Raw genomic sequence first — 17863 nt, 5'->3', positions numbered from 1 at the left:
CAATAGAAGCTGTGTAGAGTTGAGAACATATGGTATGATAGTGCATGCAAGAAGATACAGACATTTGCGTGAAGCAGGGAATAGATTATGGCTTCTGAGAGTCATGGAATCCAGGCCACACTCCCTTTGCTTTTCTCTCTCTTCCCTGGAGTATTGCTGGACAAATTCTGCTTCCCATTAGATCACTGGGATGAGGCACAGCTTTGAACCTTTGGCTGCTGATATTATAACCTGTAAGGGGTAACTTGTTTCATTAAGTTCTTACCTGAGTTCCTATGTTATTTGAAATTGATATTAAAGTGCATTGACATTTGCTATGCTTTGTGTCCAAACCTGTAATCTCATGGTTGGAGTGAGGAGAAGTTAACTTAAAAAAAGAAGAAATTTTCCTCAGCTTTGGCTGAGGTGGAGATGGCTGACTAGAGAAGGAATTTCTACAATGTGAGTAATCTGCTGGATTGCTTTTGAACCCAATAGAGTTATACTTAAATTTTAAAAAATTCTTAATATTTTATTTTCCCCAATTGCATGTAAAAACAATTTCCAACACTAGTTTTTAAAATTTGAGTTCCAAATTCTCTCTCTTCCTTCCCCCCTTATTGAGAAGGCAAGCAATTTGATGTAGATTATATATGTACAGTCATGAAAAGTTTATTTCCATGTTAATTATGTTGTGAAAGAAACCACAGATTAAAAAAAAACAAGAAAAATGAAGAAAGTAAAGAAAAAGTATTCTTCAATGTGCATTCAGACTCTATCCCTTCTTTCTCTGGAGATGGATCACATTTTTCATCTTATGTCCTTCACACTGGCCCTGAAGTCAAGAGGATCTGAATTCAAATCTTGCTGTAGATATTTCTAGTTATGTGACCCTGGGCAAGTCAATCCCAATTTCTCCCCCTCCCAAAAAAAGAGCATCATAAGTCCTTCAGAATTGTCTTAGATCATTGTATTGCTGAGAATACCTAAGTCATTCACAACTGATCATCATATGATACCACTTTTACTGTATACAACGTTCTCCTGCTTCATTTACAACTGACCATCATATGATACTGCTTTTACTGTATACAATGTTCTCCTGTTTCTACTCATTCCACTTTGCCTCAGTTCATGTAAGTCTTTTCAGATTTTTCTGAGAGCCTCCTGCTTCTCATTCCTTATAGCAAAATAGCATTGAATCACCATCATACACAACAACTTGTTCAGACATTCTCCAATTGATGGACATCTCCTCAATTTCCAATTCTTTGCCACCATATAAAGAACTGCTATAAATATTTCTGTACTTATAGATCATTTCCATTTTTAAAAAAAATCTCTTTGGGATATGGACCTGGTAGTGGTATTGCTTGGTTGAAGGATATGTATGGTTTTATAGGCCTTTGAACATAGTTCCAAATTGCTCTACAGAATAGTTGAATCAGTATACAACTTCACCAACAGTGCATTAGTATCTCAATTCTTCCATATCCCCTTCAACATGTCATTTTCCTTTTCTGTCATATCAGCCAATCTGATAGGTGTGGGGTGATAGCTCAGAGTTCTTTTAGTTTATATTCCTCTAATCAATAGTGATTTAGAGCATTTTCTTATGACTATAGATAACTTTGATTATTTTGAAAACTACCTGTTCATGTCCTTTGACTTTCAATTGAGATTGGCTCTTATTTATATAAATTTGACTTAGTTCTCTATATATTTGAGAAATGAGGTCTTTTTCAGAGAAATGTGCTGTAAATTTTTTACACAGTTATGATTATTAACTATCTATTTCCCTCCATCCTATTTCCCCTCTGTTTATCCTACTCTTTCTCTCTTTTCACCCTGTCCATTCTCAAAAGTGTTTTGCTTTTGACTTTTACCTCCCTCAGTCTGCCCTTCCCTCTATCAGCTCCCTACCTCTTCCACTTCTATTTTCCTTTAGGGTAAGACAGATTTCCTAACCAGCTGAGTGTGTACATTATTTCCTCTCTGAGCCAATTCCATTGAGGGTAAGGTTCACGTGCTGTCCCCCTCCCCCATCTTCCCCTAGATTGTAAAAGCTCTTCCATGCCTCTTTTACGTCAGATAATTTATCCCATTCTACTCTCCCTTTCCCCTTCTCTGGTGCATTCCTCTTTCTCATCCCTTGATTTTATTTTTTTTAGATAATCATCTCATCATATTCAGCTCACACCCATTCCTAGAGGGATACTTAATGAGGAAGCAAGTCAGTAGCAATGAGAAGGGATGTTTGATGGTGTTTGTTCAGGTAACCACTCTGCACACAGTGCCTAGCCAATGCCCCATTTGTTGACATATGTGATCATCTCTCAGTTATCTGCATAGCAACGAGGAGATGTAGCTTATGCAACATCGAGTATGAGATCACCCCTAAATCACTTGTATTTGTAAGCTCTTTGTGTGTGTTCAGTTGTGTCTAACTCTTCATGACCCCATTTGGGGTTTTCTTGGCAGAGATACTGGAAATGCTTGCCATTTCCTTTTCTGGCTCATTTAAATATGAGGAAACAGAGGCAAATAGGGATAAGTGACTTGCCCAGGGTAACACAGCTAGTAAGTGTCTAAGGCTGGATTTGAACTCATGTCTTTCTGAGTCCAGGATCAGTGTTCCATCCACTGTACCACCTAGCCGCCCCTTTGGGAAGTCTTAAGATTTTACTTTGTGAGAAATTTATCTTTCTAAACATGTTTAGCTTAAGCAAATACTGAAATAAAGGTTTGTTCCCTCAAAACATATTGACTGACTAGAGGGTAAGGAAATGACTTTGATATTGGGTGGAAGCAAAAGTCTGATCTGGGATTCAAAATTTGCTGTAGATAATTCACTATAACTTAGACTAAAGCGTACTTATCAATATTGTATGAGTGTAGAGGGACTGGTGGATACATTAAGGAAGTTAAGTCTTTAGACATAGTGGGGTCAGGGGCAATCTCTTTCTATTAGTTTAAGAAGACTTCCTAGAAGAGGTGGATGAATGAACTCTTACTATGTGCAAGCTGTTGGAGCTCACTCCTAGACTGAGAAGCATCCTGCGTGGGTGAAGAGTAAGGGAGCTTTTTTCTTTTATTTGTGCTCTTGAAAATGCCAGGAAAGAGGGCAGCCTGCTATTGATTCACCATCCAAAGATTTTTGGTAGGTATCCCAGACATCTGATCAATACAGTAGCTTCATTGTCATTACAGTTCCAACTTGAGGAGGGAACAAACCCATCTTGAGCCCAGGGAGCCTGGGGGTCATTGTTTTGCAGTACATAGCACACGTGACTGCCTGTGGCTATAAGATAAGTGACCCTGAGTCCTGAAAAACAAAATCCAGCTGAGGTTGCTGGAGTTGAGTCCCTCCAAGATATGGTGTCCTATGCTTCTAGAGCTGTGGTGAACCAAGCCAGCTTCTGTCAAAATAGCACTGCCCTGGTGTCAGGCCTTGCCAAGCCCTTTTCAGAGCTGCTCACCTACCTTTGGTGTCCACCTGATTCACCCAACTCACACCTGCGGCTCTAAGAATCTGTAGCATGTGCAGTGGCCACATCCTGGTAAACCGTCTCAGCAGACAGGCTAAATAAACCAGGTAGAGGACAACCAGCAGGCCTCAAACCTGTTGGTAAGTTGGGTGGATATCTCCCCCAAGCATGTGAAGACTTTCCCTAACAGAATGGATGGATGAGAACCATTTGTTCCAACGTTCATGAAGATGGCTGAAGCAGGTGCTATGGAGCACTTAGAGATTAGTCAGGCATCGAAGACACCAAGGTCACCCACCATATCCCGGGCCATCACTAGTTGTCTTGACTTTTGTCCTGCTGCAGGACGTCAATGACTCAGGAAGAGAGAGTGAAACTGATGACTTTGTCCAACTCTGCCTCACTTAAATCCAATCCATGCATGAGTCAAAACATCACCCATGATATCATTGGTCCTCTTTGAAAACTAAGGACAAACAGTGACAGTTCTTGGGCTTACAGAGTCAGCATCAGTGAGAGCCAAGCGTTTAGGGAGAGAGTGAATGGGTGGGGAGGGAAAGACTTGTGTTGGTCTAGTTGGAGTATGGGAGACTTGACATTCTTTAATTTGAGTAAGTCAGGATTATGAATGTGTGTGTATGTGTATTTATGTATGTGTCTATATAGATAGGTATGTCTATATACATATATGTAATATATATGTATATATATGTATACACACACACACGGATGAATGAGTGTTTGTGCATAGATATGTGGATATGTCTCTATCTCCATACTTACATGTGTGTGTCTATATCTCAATACCTATATTGGGATGTGTGGAATCATGTAAGTGGATATATCCATATAGCTGTGTATAGATATGTACGCATGTATGTGCATATATGGCTATGCCTGTAGACATGAGAAGGCATGAGCATAGACTTACTCTGTAGAAAGACCATGCTTACAGACTTGTTATTATTTTTTTTGTATTGAAGGTTTTCATGGTCATAGTTTTGGACTCTCTTCCTAGAGCCTATGAGTAGGTAAGTCTTGTGACCAAGTGGACCATGGGCTGCTGCTGAGTGTTATGAAATACAAACTTGATAGTAGGCTATCAGACAGGTGCTAAGGCTTTAAGCTTATCCTGTGGTGCTCAAAGTGAGCCAAGCTCCTCCCTGAGTCCTACCTTTTCTTCTGTCAGGTCATCTCACCTGAAGAGGGATGTGATTTCAGAAGAGAGAGATGGGTAGGGAAATATGACCATTGGAAAATGACAAAAAAAGAATTAGAATTTTATGTGCTCTGGAGCCCTGATGAAGCCCATGGATCCCTTTTCAGCATGCTTTGAAATGCATTAAATAAAATATATAGGATTGCAAAGAAAACCAAAGATATTGAAATAATTATCAAAATATAAAAAGAACAAAGTTCACAAATCTCAAACCACAAAGTTCACAAAACCACAAACCAGTTATTAGTTCTGTTTGACTGGAAAAGAGGGAATGATAAATCAATAAGTCCTCTCCCCTTTCCTCACCCATTGCCAATTTTCCTACTTCTGTTGACGGTATGACCATCCTCACAGATACCTGAATTAAAACCTCAGCGCCATCTTGGGCTTGAATCCCAATAAGCATGATGTGGAGTTTCTGCCAGGCATTACACTCTGTCGGTCTTGTGATTGCTACTAAGGGTTACTGCCCCAAGCACGTGGTTGCTTTTTGGATGATCTTGCGATGATCACGTGGCTCTGGAGCTATGTGCAGTGCTAGTTTGGGGGTTTTAGCTGGAGTCCTCTGGACCATCTGCTAGTCATCACAGCTGTTATCTGAGAGGGTAAATTACCTAGAAAGCCCTTGCCTGGTAAGAGACTTAGACTGAGAACATTGAGGGCTGGCTGACAACTTCAGCCATAGCCTCTGGCTACCAGCCAGCATGAAGAGGGGTCTGCCAAGTGAAATTCATCAAAGTGACCTCAGGCTAAGACCAAGTCTTTTCTTTTTACTCTCTGGGTTCAGGGCTGAATCATAATCTTTGTACCAGGCAATTTACTTAGCATTAAAAACCCTCAAGATATCTTCTATAACTTGTCATGACGATGAATTTGAACCAGAAAGCTAAGCAAAGAGAGACCCCACTGGCCTGCTTTCCTATCTTTTAAAAATGTATGTGTCCAGCAATAAAGTTCCAAGGCTTTGAGCAATCGTATGTTGTTTTTCATGTTTACATCTCCCCTGTGCCTAGCATAGTGCTGTGCATATAGTAAGTGTTTAATAAATGCTGATTTGAATGGAATAAGAAGGATAAAATTATTGTGCAAACCAACTATTTATTTCCATGGACAGCAGCAGAGCCTAGGGTTGTGGCAACGAACATGGATGGTGAGTGGTTACGCTAGTTCCTTTTTTTCTTTTTGCCCCCATGGTCCCATCCCCCATTCATTGCCTTGAGCCTACTATTATGTCTCAACTCACTTAGCAAATGCTGAACTGGAGCAGGGCAAAGCTTCTGATGTGGGATGGGACACATCCTAGGACAGATATTAAAGTTCCCATTTTCAGGACTTCAACTTTAAGTAGGGTTAATTCCATCAAGCACAATTTCCTTTCTTCCCTGGTGTTTGAAAGAAAACTAACTCTACCCTACGCCATCATAGGACTTATGAAGATGAAGCTTCAGTCAATCTCTGTTCTACAGCTAGCAAACTCCATCTTCTTCCACTTATATCCAGAGAAACAGAATAGATGGATCTGGAAATGGCAAATCCCCTCCTACTCTACTACCACTCCCCATTTCCCCATCCTCATCCTCCTCCACCCTACTTTTCCAAGTTCCTGTTCCCCTCTGCCCTTTCCTTCTACTGTGCCTTTCAATACCTGTTCTATTGTTAATAAACTTTTCCTTATCTTAGTCTTTTTTCTTTCATATTTCTTTCATCTTCGGTCACTCATGAGATCTGGCTCCCCTTGCCCAGATCCCCCACTCCCCAGTTAGTCAACAAACATTTATTCAGCGTTTGCTATGTTCCCAGTGTTGTGCTGTTTCCCAGAAGCCATTGCTATTCTGGCCTTCCTTTCTTGTTCCGGATGTACATTTTTTTTTTATTTCCCCTGCTACAGTACAAGACCCATGATCTTTCTCTCTACCTCAATCTCTGACCTTTTACTTGGGCACTTGGATACACAAACTGATGTCCCATTTAGACATACGGGCCTCCAAGTTCATCAGCCTTCTCAGGTCCCATGACTTACACCTTCACTGCACCTCAGTCAGCCTGAAATAACCCCACCATCTGGCTTCTTCAATTCTACTCACAAGCTGGTGAAAGGCACTGTGGGAAGTAATGCAGCTAGGCTGACCAAATCTATTACAAATGTAGGATATTTAATTCAATTCAACAAGCATTTATTGAATGCCTTTTATGTGCCAGGGGATGGAGATTCAAATTTAAAAATGAAATAGCCCTGCCCTCAAAGAGCTTACAATCTAATGACCGCCAAGACCTCCTATAGAAGATGATGTCAGGACTATGCTTTGAAGAAAGCTAAGGTTTCTACAAGTTAGAGGTGAAGAGGGAGAACATTTGAGGCATGGAAATGGAATATCATGGGTCAGGAACAGTAGGTGAACACCAGAGCAGAACTTGAGCAGAATAAATTTGGAATACCTATATCTATCTATAGATATATTTACATATAAGTGTAAAGCTACATATACACGTACATTTAATGTTTTTTGTTTTGTTATGTTTTCACTTAAAGACCAGCCTTAATACCAAATCATTCTGGTCCCAGACCAAGTCCTATTTGGTCACTGTTTGGGCCCTGATTGGCTCAGAATGAATGTAAATAATAATTATTTTGTTTTGGCCAGAAATCCTTAGGGTCTTCTCCCAGATCTACATTTTTTTTTTAAAAAAGAGGACATTTTTTTGCCTCATTTTTTTTTTTATTAAGCCTTAATCACTGAATGGGCACTGCCTCAGTCAAACTGAGACATGTTAAAAACTTAGCTTGAAAAGGCCAAGATCTCCCACTGTATCCTGGGCAATCTCCAGTCATCCTGATCTATATCTGGCCACTGGACCCAGATGGCTCCAGAGGAGAAAGTGAGGCTGGTGATTTTGGTTTTGCCAGTTCTCCCTCACTTAAATCCAATTCACTTGCATGTCATGACATCACCTCCCTGATGTCATGGTCTGCTTTGAGAATGGAGACAAATGGCAACCTCTGTGAGAAGAGAATACATGTAAATAAATGCATATATGCATATGTGTTTATATAATTACAGCAATGTAACATAACTTGCATTATGCTGATTTATGAGCAACTTTGTAGGTGTTAAACTTTTTCTGTATTTATGTTTCTATCTGCTTTCTACTGGATTTTCACTGCAGTAACTAATCCTTTTACTTTTCTCTAATTGACTACCTATGGTTCTACCCACCGTGTCTCTTCCAAACTTTGTCTGCTCAAACCTATTCAATCACCACCCCCCCTTCTCCTCTCTTTTAGTGGAGGACATTGCTTCATTCCTTAATAAAATATAGACCATTTGCTACGAGCTCCCTCTTCTTCCTAATTTGGTATCTCAAACTTCTTGGACATTATCCTCCATTCCCTCCTCTTTTGTTCTCCTCCTTTTCATATCAAGACCATTCCTTTACTTGTGCTCTTGATCTCACCTCTTCCAGAAGGTGGTTCCCACAATCATTCCCTCTTCAAATAAAAACCAAAAAAAAATCTTCATTTGCTCTATTGGCTCCTTCCTGATCTTATGGATTAAAATCATCTCTGTACCAATGCTTCCCAGATCTACATGTCAAGTCTTTCTCCTGAGTTCCAGTTCCGTATCACCAACTGCCTACTGGACATTTTGAGTCTTGCAGGAAAATCCAACTCAACACGTCCAAAGCAGAATTTATTATTATTCTCTTAAATTAATCCTCTCTTCCAAGTTTTTCAGTCAAGGGTACCATCATCTTTCTAGTGATGCCGGTTCAAAACCTCAGTCATCTTCAACTCTCTTCCTTGACTCATATCTAATCAGTTGCCGACTTTTGTTGGTTCTGCCTTCACAACATCTCTAATATTCATCCCTTTCTCTCCATTTGCTCAACTGCCAGCCTAATTCAGAACCACAGAGCTTCTCATTTGGACCATTGTGACAGCCTTCTAATTGGTCTCCTTGACTTTATTTTCTCCACTAAATTACAAAATTGACATTCCTAAAGCGTGGATCTGACCATGTCGAGTCAGAGGTTCCAGTGACTCCCCTATTATTTCTGATGGAAACTTCTCTGTTTGGTATTTCCACATTCTAGCTCTCCACAGTCTGGCTCCAGCCTAGCTTTCCAGGTTTATTGTGCATTACTCATCATCACACGCACTATCCTCTAGCCAAATTGGCCTACTTTCTATTCCCCATACATTCTGCTCTTCCCTTCTTCTCACTGTTGCATAGTCCATGCCAGGAATGCTTTCCTTCTTCATTTCTGCTTTTTAGAATGCCTAACTTCCTTCAAGGCTTGGCCCTAGGGTCACCTCCTATAAAAGGCCCATCCTCATCCTCCTCTACCTTAGCTGCTAGTGTCCTTGTCCCTAAAACTACCTTGCATTCAGTTTATAAATATTTTGCCTTCACTTATTTGTGTACATATTATTTCTCCCCAATAGAATATGAAATCCTATTTTATTTTGGGTTTTGTATCCCCAGTACCTAGCATAGTGCTTAGAATCTAGTAGGTACTTAATAAATACTTGGGTTTTTTTTACTAAATTATTCTAATCAACAAAAATCTATTTTCTCACCCTCCCATGCCCCAGCCCTCATAATGGGAAAGAAAAAAGAGAAACGAAATTCTTGTAACAAGTATGCAGAATAAAACAAAATGAGTTCCTATGATGGTCAAGTCTTCTCATCGTTGGGTTGTTTTTCAGTCATGTCCAACTCTTTGTGACCCCATTTGGGGTTTTCTTGGCAAAGAGTTCCTTCTCTATCACATTTTACAGATGAGGAAACTGAGGCAAACAGGATGAAGTGACTTGCCCAGGGTCACAAGCTAGTAAGCGTCCAAGGCCAGATTTGAACTCATGAAGATGCGTCTTCCTGATTCCAACCCCAGTTCTCTATCCACTGTACTACCCAGCTGGTGCAATGTGTATACATATGCATATGCATATGCATATGCATATGTGTATGCATACATGTATATATACATATATATATACATATATATATATATATATATATATATATATACACACACACACACATATATGATGGGCAGGTCATAGTGGAGAGTTCTGTCAAAAGGCCATCCACTGGAAATGGAAATGGCAAACCTCTGTAGTATCTTTGCCAAGAAAACCCCATGGACAAAAAGGTCCATGGGGTCACAAAGAGTCAGATACGACTGAACAACAATAGACGTTGCTATGTCTCAGTCTGTACTCTGAGTCCACCACTTCTCTGCTAGCAGGTGGGTAACATGTTTCATCATGACACCCCTAAAATCCAGGTTGCTGATTTCATTGACTCATTCATTTGATAAATACTTGTTGAGTGAATGAGTCAGCAAAGAAAGCAGGGAACCTCTCCTTGGTGTGACGGATTCAGCAGAGTAATCAGTTTGTACTTGGAGGGTCTGATTTTGAAAGATAGTCTTGTTATTTACTATCTGGGTGACTTTGGATGAGTCACTTGACTTCTCTGAGGCTCGGTTTCCTAGGTAAATGTAGAGGGTATAACTAAGAGTGACCATATGATATCTCTGTATTCAGGGTGTGAAAATCCTTTACTGAGGTAGTTGATACTATTTCCATGATGGGATATGAGTAAATTACTCAGCCAAATTGAAGAGGTTCAAGGATGAGGTTTCTGTTCCATCTGGTATAGTACAACTGTCTACAATAGACTTTCTCATTAATACCATGTTGGAGCTGTTTGATTGTGCCATGAAGAGGGAATTAGACAGATTGGTGGGCGATGGGAGGAGGAGGAGTAGAGAAAAGGTCCAGACCAGAACTGAACTAAATCTACATACCAAGGGTTCAGGTTCCCATGGAGTGAAACCTGTATATTTTCATAGTAACTCACAGAATCCTTCAGCTGCAGAGATGGCAGTGGTAGAATGTCTTGGTCCCAGAGATGACAGAATTGGAAAGGCAATGGTCAAGCAACCAAAGAGTTCCCGGAGAGGAGAACCAAATGGACCCAGGAGAGAAAGAAGTTACATGGCTCCAGACATGGTAGCAACTGGGAAGGAGTAGTGCTGAAATGGCAAGAATTATGTATGCCCATAGTCCTAGGGAAAGGAAGGGGAATTTCCTGGACAAAACCAAATTCTTAGTCAATGCTTGGAAGACCTCCTCCAATTCTCCCATGAGGAACCTCTCTCATCACCAAAGTGATCTCCCAAATGCTTAGATCAGATCGTGCCACTCCTGTGATTGAGTACCTAGAACCTCCTGGAAGAGAGATCAAACACATGGCTCTAGAGTTGAGTAGCCCAAGACTAAACCATGGTGTGGAGAAGCAAACCTGGACTTTGCACTCCACTATTGTCCTGGGTAAGAGAGAGGATATAGATTTGATAGGAAAATAGGTTAGCTTTCTAGTACCCCTAAGTGCAAAATTCTTTTTTTGGGGAGCTCAACACTAGCACCATAAGTCTGGAAGACTGTATAGGTCCCTAGGAAAGAAAAGGCCTTGATGAAGAAAGATCCTGAATATGTCCTCCAATCTTTCTATCCCTCAATTCTTGTTTAGGCCATCTCCTCAACACTGGCTACAGTCTTCTCCCTTCCCAACCTCAGCCCATTGGTGAACCAGTTTAATTCTCCATTATTATCTGGACTCAAGCCGCTTGACCTTCATCCTATCAACAATTATGCCTTGCTAAACCCCAACCTAGTATTAGTCACATGATCTGCCACCTTTATTCCTCTTTATGAGTCACTGAATGAAGCTGGAGGAAAATCACAAAACTGCTGACTGGGTCCACTACAAATTTATATTGTATAATCTCAACTCTGCCCTCACCAAAGCAAAGCAATTCTTTCACACTTTCCTAATTGAATCACTACCCCACTCACGAAATCACGTATTCCAAACTTTTTTTTAATCCTTTCTTAAGACTCCAATGATATATTCCCCTCCCCTCTTAGCCGAGAACCATGACTCATATTTTACTGAAAAAACTGAGGCCATTTGCTGAGAATTTCCTTTTCTCCCCTCCTATTCATTTCACCTCACTCTGATATCTTCTCCAGGATCTCCTTCACCCCTGTGTCTTATGAAGATGTGGCCCTTCTTGCCATGGTGAACACCTCCATGTTCACGAGTGATCCCATTCCGTCTTCTCTGGCAATTTGCCCTCATTATCATCCCTACTTTCTAATCTTCAACCTTTCCCTGTCTACTCACCGTGTTCCTGCTGCCTACAAATACATGCATGTCTCCTCCAGTCTTAAAAAAAGCTTTCATTTGATCCAACCTCCCCTGCTAGCAATTGTCCTATATCTCCCTGCCCTTTTGTGCCTTCACTTCCTCTCCTTTCACTCTCTTCTAAACCCTCTGCAGTTTGGCTCCCATCCTCATCATTCAAATGAAATTGCACTCTCTAGTTACCAATGCTCTTTTAATTGCTAAACCTAGTGATTTTTTTCTCAATCCTTATCCTTCTTGACATTTGTGCTGCCTTTGACACTATCAATCAGCATCTTCTCTTGTATAGTCTCTCCTTTCTAAGTTTTCTCAATACTGCTCTCTCCTGGTTCTCCTCCTATTTGAATGATTTCTCGATCTCCTTTGCTAGACTTCCCCCAGGTCATGCCAACTAACCATGGGTGCCCTCCTAGGTTCTATTCTTGATCCTCTTCTCTTTTCCCTCCATATTATATCCCTTTGTGATCTCATCAATTCCCATGGATGCAATTATCATAGCTATGTAGATGATTCCCAGATCTATACATCTAGCCTTAACCTCTCATCTGACCTCTAGTCACATATTTCCAACTGCCTATTGGACAATTCAAACTTTATACCACATAGACATCTAAAACTCAACATGTCCAAAGCTGAACTCATTTCTTTCTCCTCAAACCCTCCCCTTTTATGAATTTCCTTATTACTATTTAGGGCAGCACCATTATCCCCATCACTCAAGCTTGCAACCTAGCTATCATTCTGAACTCCTCACTCACACTCACTTATATACCCAATCTGTTGCCAAGTCCAATTCTTTGCAATACCTCTCGTATATATCTCCTTCTCTGCATTCATACACCTGCCAGCCAGGTTCAGGTCCTCATCATTTCATGCATGGACTATTCAACAGCCTGCTTGAAGTCTCTCTGCCTCAAGTCTCTTCCTTCACCAGTCCATCTTCCTAATTTTCCTGCCAAAGCGTTCTTCCTAATGCACAAGTCTGACCATGCCACCTCCCTTACTCAGTAAACTATTATCTCTATTATCTCTAGGAACAAATACAAAATCTGTTTGACTTTTAAAGTCTTTCACGATTTAGATCCCTCTACCTTTCCAGTCTTCTTACTCTTTATTCCCCTTTATATACACTACAATTCCTTGTACTTGGAGTCTGTCTCCTAACTCCATTCCCTTTCACTGTCTGTGCCCTAGGCCTTAACTCTGCCTCCTGCATTCCCTGACTTCCTTCAAGTCTCCATTTAAACCCCACCTTCTGTGAAGGAGGCCTTTTCTGGTCTCCTCCATTGCTATTGCCTTCCAAATGAAATTGCTTCCCATTTATCTATGTATTTTATGTATATATTTTGTGTATATGTACATGTATTTGTATATTTATGTATATGTATATGTATTTTATGTATATACTGTGAGTTCCTGTGAGTGCTTTGTATTTTTTGAGGAGATTCTTTCTATGGAGTGAAATAAAGGCTGTTCTGTACCCAAGATATATTTTTAGCCTGAATTTTTACATAGGAGCTGAAAGACTCACATCTGTAGCTATATTCTGATGTTTCCAAGGGACACCCTGGATGGGAGCAAAATAAGACAAGTTTTGAGATTCTAGGAAAGCTCTGATTTGGATATAGTCGATGAGTGATTTGAGAAAGTCTCCAAAATGAACTTGGTTTATGTAAGTTTATAGTGCAGAGTTCTGGGACGTGAGTTATATCTGAATGAGGACTAGATAACCTCTAAAGTTCATTCTAGTTGTAAATCCTATTTTAAGGTATTGTCTCTTTTGTATGTGGACATTTTGGTTGCTGAAAGGGGTCAGAAAAAGAACAATTGTGCTTGGAACACTGATAAAGTCATCTTGAGAAGAAACACAACTTTTAGATATATGTGGTGGAGAGACATGGACTGTTTTGAGGACAAGTAAAAAACTGCCCCTCAGATAAACATACTGAGAGAGCCTGGTTAAAATCAGAGGACTGGCTGAGTTAATGATGGCTGTAATGCATTATGATCCATCAGATCATTTATGTATAACTATTTTAAGGTTTGAAGGATTTAGCTGATAACTTATTCATCAAATAACTGGAGACTATGTGGAGATTATGTAAGGACTTCTGGGATCATATCTGACAGGTAATCTTTTGAGTTTCATGTAAAGTCATAGATGGGTCTACTTACAAGGCAACCCTGATCTGATGCATTAGAAATAAGAGATTGGAGAGGTAGAAGATGATCAGATGATGGTGAGACTTAGAAAGGAAGGTGATTGCAGGAGTATTTGAGAAGACACAGGAGGTGATGAAAGGAGATGCTCACAGAAGACAGGATGCATAGACTGACACCAGCTGGTAGGCAAACTTTGCAGCAAATTTTCCAAAAAGATGTACTGATTGGAAGAGAGGCTTTGCTGAGAGCTGAATGGATGGAGAAAGTCAGGATTGTCTTATAGTGCCATCTACAGTGGTTTGCCTTCATCGCCCTTTACTGCTCTATCTAATTTGAAAGGTAAAGACAGAGGGTCAGTGGAGTATGTCAAGAACAGGCTTTGCATCTTATTTTCTGTGAGAATAAATATGACTTTTCTGAGAGCTGATTGGATAAAATATAGGCCCCTACTATTTGAAGAGCTGGCTAGTGAAAGGCCCCATGGTTCTAGAGCTTGAGAGGGAGAAACTCCTCAAGGCTTCAGAACAAATGTAAGAGGGTGATGGATACCAGATGCAGAGTAAAAGTAGGGACTCACTTGAGCTCTCCCCCAACCCCCCCAAACCACTGGTAAAAAGTGACTCTAAACAAATTCTAGGGCAACAGGACACATGAAATGACAGAGTAAAACAAGTCTCCAGCCCAAGATGGCTTGGATGGTAGCGGGAAGGGTCTGTCATGCCATGCTGGGAGTGGGGCGCAGCCCACACTGGGCCAACAGAGACCAGGCCAGAGGTGACTGGGCAGAGCAGGCTTTAGGGCACTGAATCACTGTGGCAGTTTCCAGACTTTTCAACCCACAAACACCAAGGACAACTTAGCAGATCAGTAAGAAAACTCTGTTGGATCTGGGTGAGAGAAGGATGTGGTCCAGTCCCAGTCCTGGGGGCTGCAGCTGAGGCTGAGGCAGCTACAGCAGTGACTGCTTCTGGACCTCCAGGCCCACAGATGGGGGTGGTGGGGTGGTGGGGGGAATCAAGCGGCTGATCAGAGCAGCAGTGCAGGGATATCTTTGCTGGTGCTGAGGCAGGATTCTCTTGCTTTGCCCTGCTTGGATCTGGGTTGCAGTCATGGTTGGTGGTCCTGGGATGAGGAGGAGCACTGGCATGGCAAAGAATCCTCCTCACATTTTCAAAGCAGAAAAGAGTACTTGAGGTCATTTACAGACCAGAGCACAGACCAGGAGAGGAGTAAACACTTCTCTTTGGATCATACCACCTCAGAAGAACTGAAAATTTACAGGTGCCTACAAGTAGCTTGGAAAACAACAGTGCAAACCCTCTGAAGCTTGAGACAGAGCAATCTCCACTCTGGAAGCAGAGTCATACCTTGATGAAGAACTCAAAAGTCAAGTAATTGGTTGGAAAAATGAGCAGACAGTATAAAAAACTCAGACTATAGAATCTTACTTTAGTGACAAAGAAGATCAAAACATACAGCCAGAAGAAGACAACAAAGTCAAAGATTCTACATCAAAAGCCTCCAAGAAAGATATGAATTGGTCTCAGGCCATGGAAGAGCTCAAAAAGGATTTTGAAAATCAAGTAAGAGAAGTAGAGGAAAAATTGGGAAAAGAAATGAGAGGGATACAAGAAAATAATGAAAAAGAGTCAACAGCTTGCTAAGGGAGACCCCCAAAAAGGCAGAAGAAAATAACACCTTAAAAATAGACTAACTCAAATGGCAAAAGAGGTCCAGAACAAATATAAGGGAGTTTGGCAGTCTCTAGCTTAAGGGCACTGCTTGTGGCTAAAAGGGAATTGCAATTTCTCAGAACCCTGCCAAAATGGTCATGTACTTAAAAATCTTGTTACTTTTTCAGTGGCCCAAGAACAGTAGAACAGTGGCTTTGCCCAGCACAAGAACTGGGATAGCCAGATTGGGAACAATCATTAGATTGTGAGCTTCTTGATGGCAGAGACCATCTTTTGGCTTTCTTTGTATCCCAGTGCTTACAGTGCCTTGTACATAGTAGGCACTTAATAAATATATTTTGGTTAATTGAGTCCAGTGGGTGATACATGGCACAGACTTTTCATGAAGAGAGCAAGGACATAAAGTGTTGCTGTTCCAGAGTGGTGGAGAAATCATCAAAACCTTCTGGTATTTGGCAAAACACAAGAGATAGATCAACGGAGAACAGTAGCCAGACAAGGGAGAATCAGAAACGATGAAACTCAGTAGCCTAGTGTTCGATAAACCAGAACACATAATTTACTTAGGAAGGAACTCCCTGTTTGATTAAAAAATAGCCTCCTGGGAAAAATGAAAAGCCAACTGGCAGAAATTAGACATAGACTAGTACCTTGTACTATTTTCCACAATACATCTAAATGGATACATGACCTTAATATTAATGATCATAAGTATAAAAAAATTAGAAGAAGAGCAGATCATATATCTTTCACAGTAAGAGATTCACTCTTACCCAAACAAGGGAGAAAGTCAATTACACAAGATAAAATATATAAATAATTTTGATCACATGAAACTGGTAAGCTGCTGCACAAATTAATGCACCCAGGATAAGGCTAGAAATTGTTGAATGAGGGAAATTCTTTTTTGTATCAAGCTTCTCTGATATGGGTTTGGTGGCCAAGACATATAAATAATTAACACGTATGTATAGGTATATTATATATACATATGTGAGTATATATAGTCAAAGGATATAATCAGTTGTCTTGGAAATGCATACTATTAACAACCACATGATATCTCTACTATTAAGAGAAAAATACAGATAAAACCACCCTGAAGTTTCACCTCATACACTACAAATTAACAAAGATGACAAAAGATGGGGATAGTCAGTGTCGGAGGAATTGTGGGAAGACAGGCACACTAGCGTATTATTGTCAGAGTTGTTCTGACTGGTTAGACAAAGTGGATAAAATGTCCATATCCCCTGACCCAGAGACTCCATTACTAGGTTTATATCCCAAAGAGTCCCCATTTACACTAAAATATTTATAGCAGTACTTTTTGTGGTGGCAAGGAATTGGAAACAAAGTAGATGGTCATCAATTGGGGAATGGTTAAACAAATTGTAGTACGTGAATACGATGGAATATTACTGTGCTTTAAGAAATGACAAATATAGAGAAGCATGGAAAAATCTACATTAAAATGACGCAGAATCAAGTAAGCAGAGCCAAGAAAATAGTATAATACAGGACTAAATCAATGTAAGTGGAAAAAAAAGAACAACTGCCAAATATATCAAAAGTGAAATTTGCAAAATTATAAAAAATGAGTATGGCTCAAAAGAAAAGAGATGAGATAACACTTCCACCTCACTCCTTTGCAGGGGTAGAAAGTTCATAAGTGATGCACATAGCTTCAGACTTTTTAATGTATTGATCAATTTTGCTGTTTTTTTTTTCTTTTTGCCTTTAAAAAATACTATTTGTTACATGGAATGGCTCTCTGGGGTAGGAGAGAAAGAGAGATACTGGAGCACACTATGGTGATGTAAAAAATATATATCAGTAAAACTTATTTGAAAAACAAACCAACAAAAAAGAATTTATGGTGTTCCTATAACCAATTGGTTTGTGTAAATGGGAAGACCATGATGGGGGCTCAGGAGCTTCAGTGGTAGAGTAGGAACATATTCCTGCTCCCCTCACAAAAAAAAAATCCCTGTTCTTTTCACTCATGTACATTAGGCTTATCTCTACAATCCTGAGCTAGACTCTGAATAGAAGCCTTTTGACTGTCCCTCTGCCTAGACCTGCGTGAGTGGGTGCTGGTGA

Source organism: Trichosurus vulpecula, chromosome 4, assembly GCF_011100635.1.
Source record: "Trichosurus vulpecula isolate mTriVul1 chromosome 4, mTriVul1.pri, whole genome shotgun sequence".
Taxonomy (NCBI): domain Eukaryota; kingdom Metazoa; phylum Chordata; class Mammalia; order Diprotodontia; family Phalangeridae; genus Trichosurus; species Trichosurus vulpecula.
Note: the sequence above shows the minus strand (reverse complement) of the source record.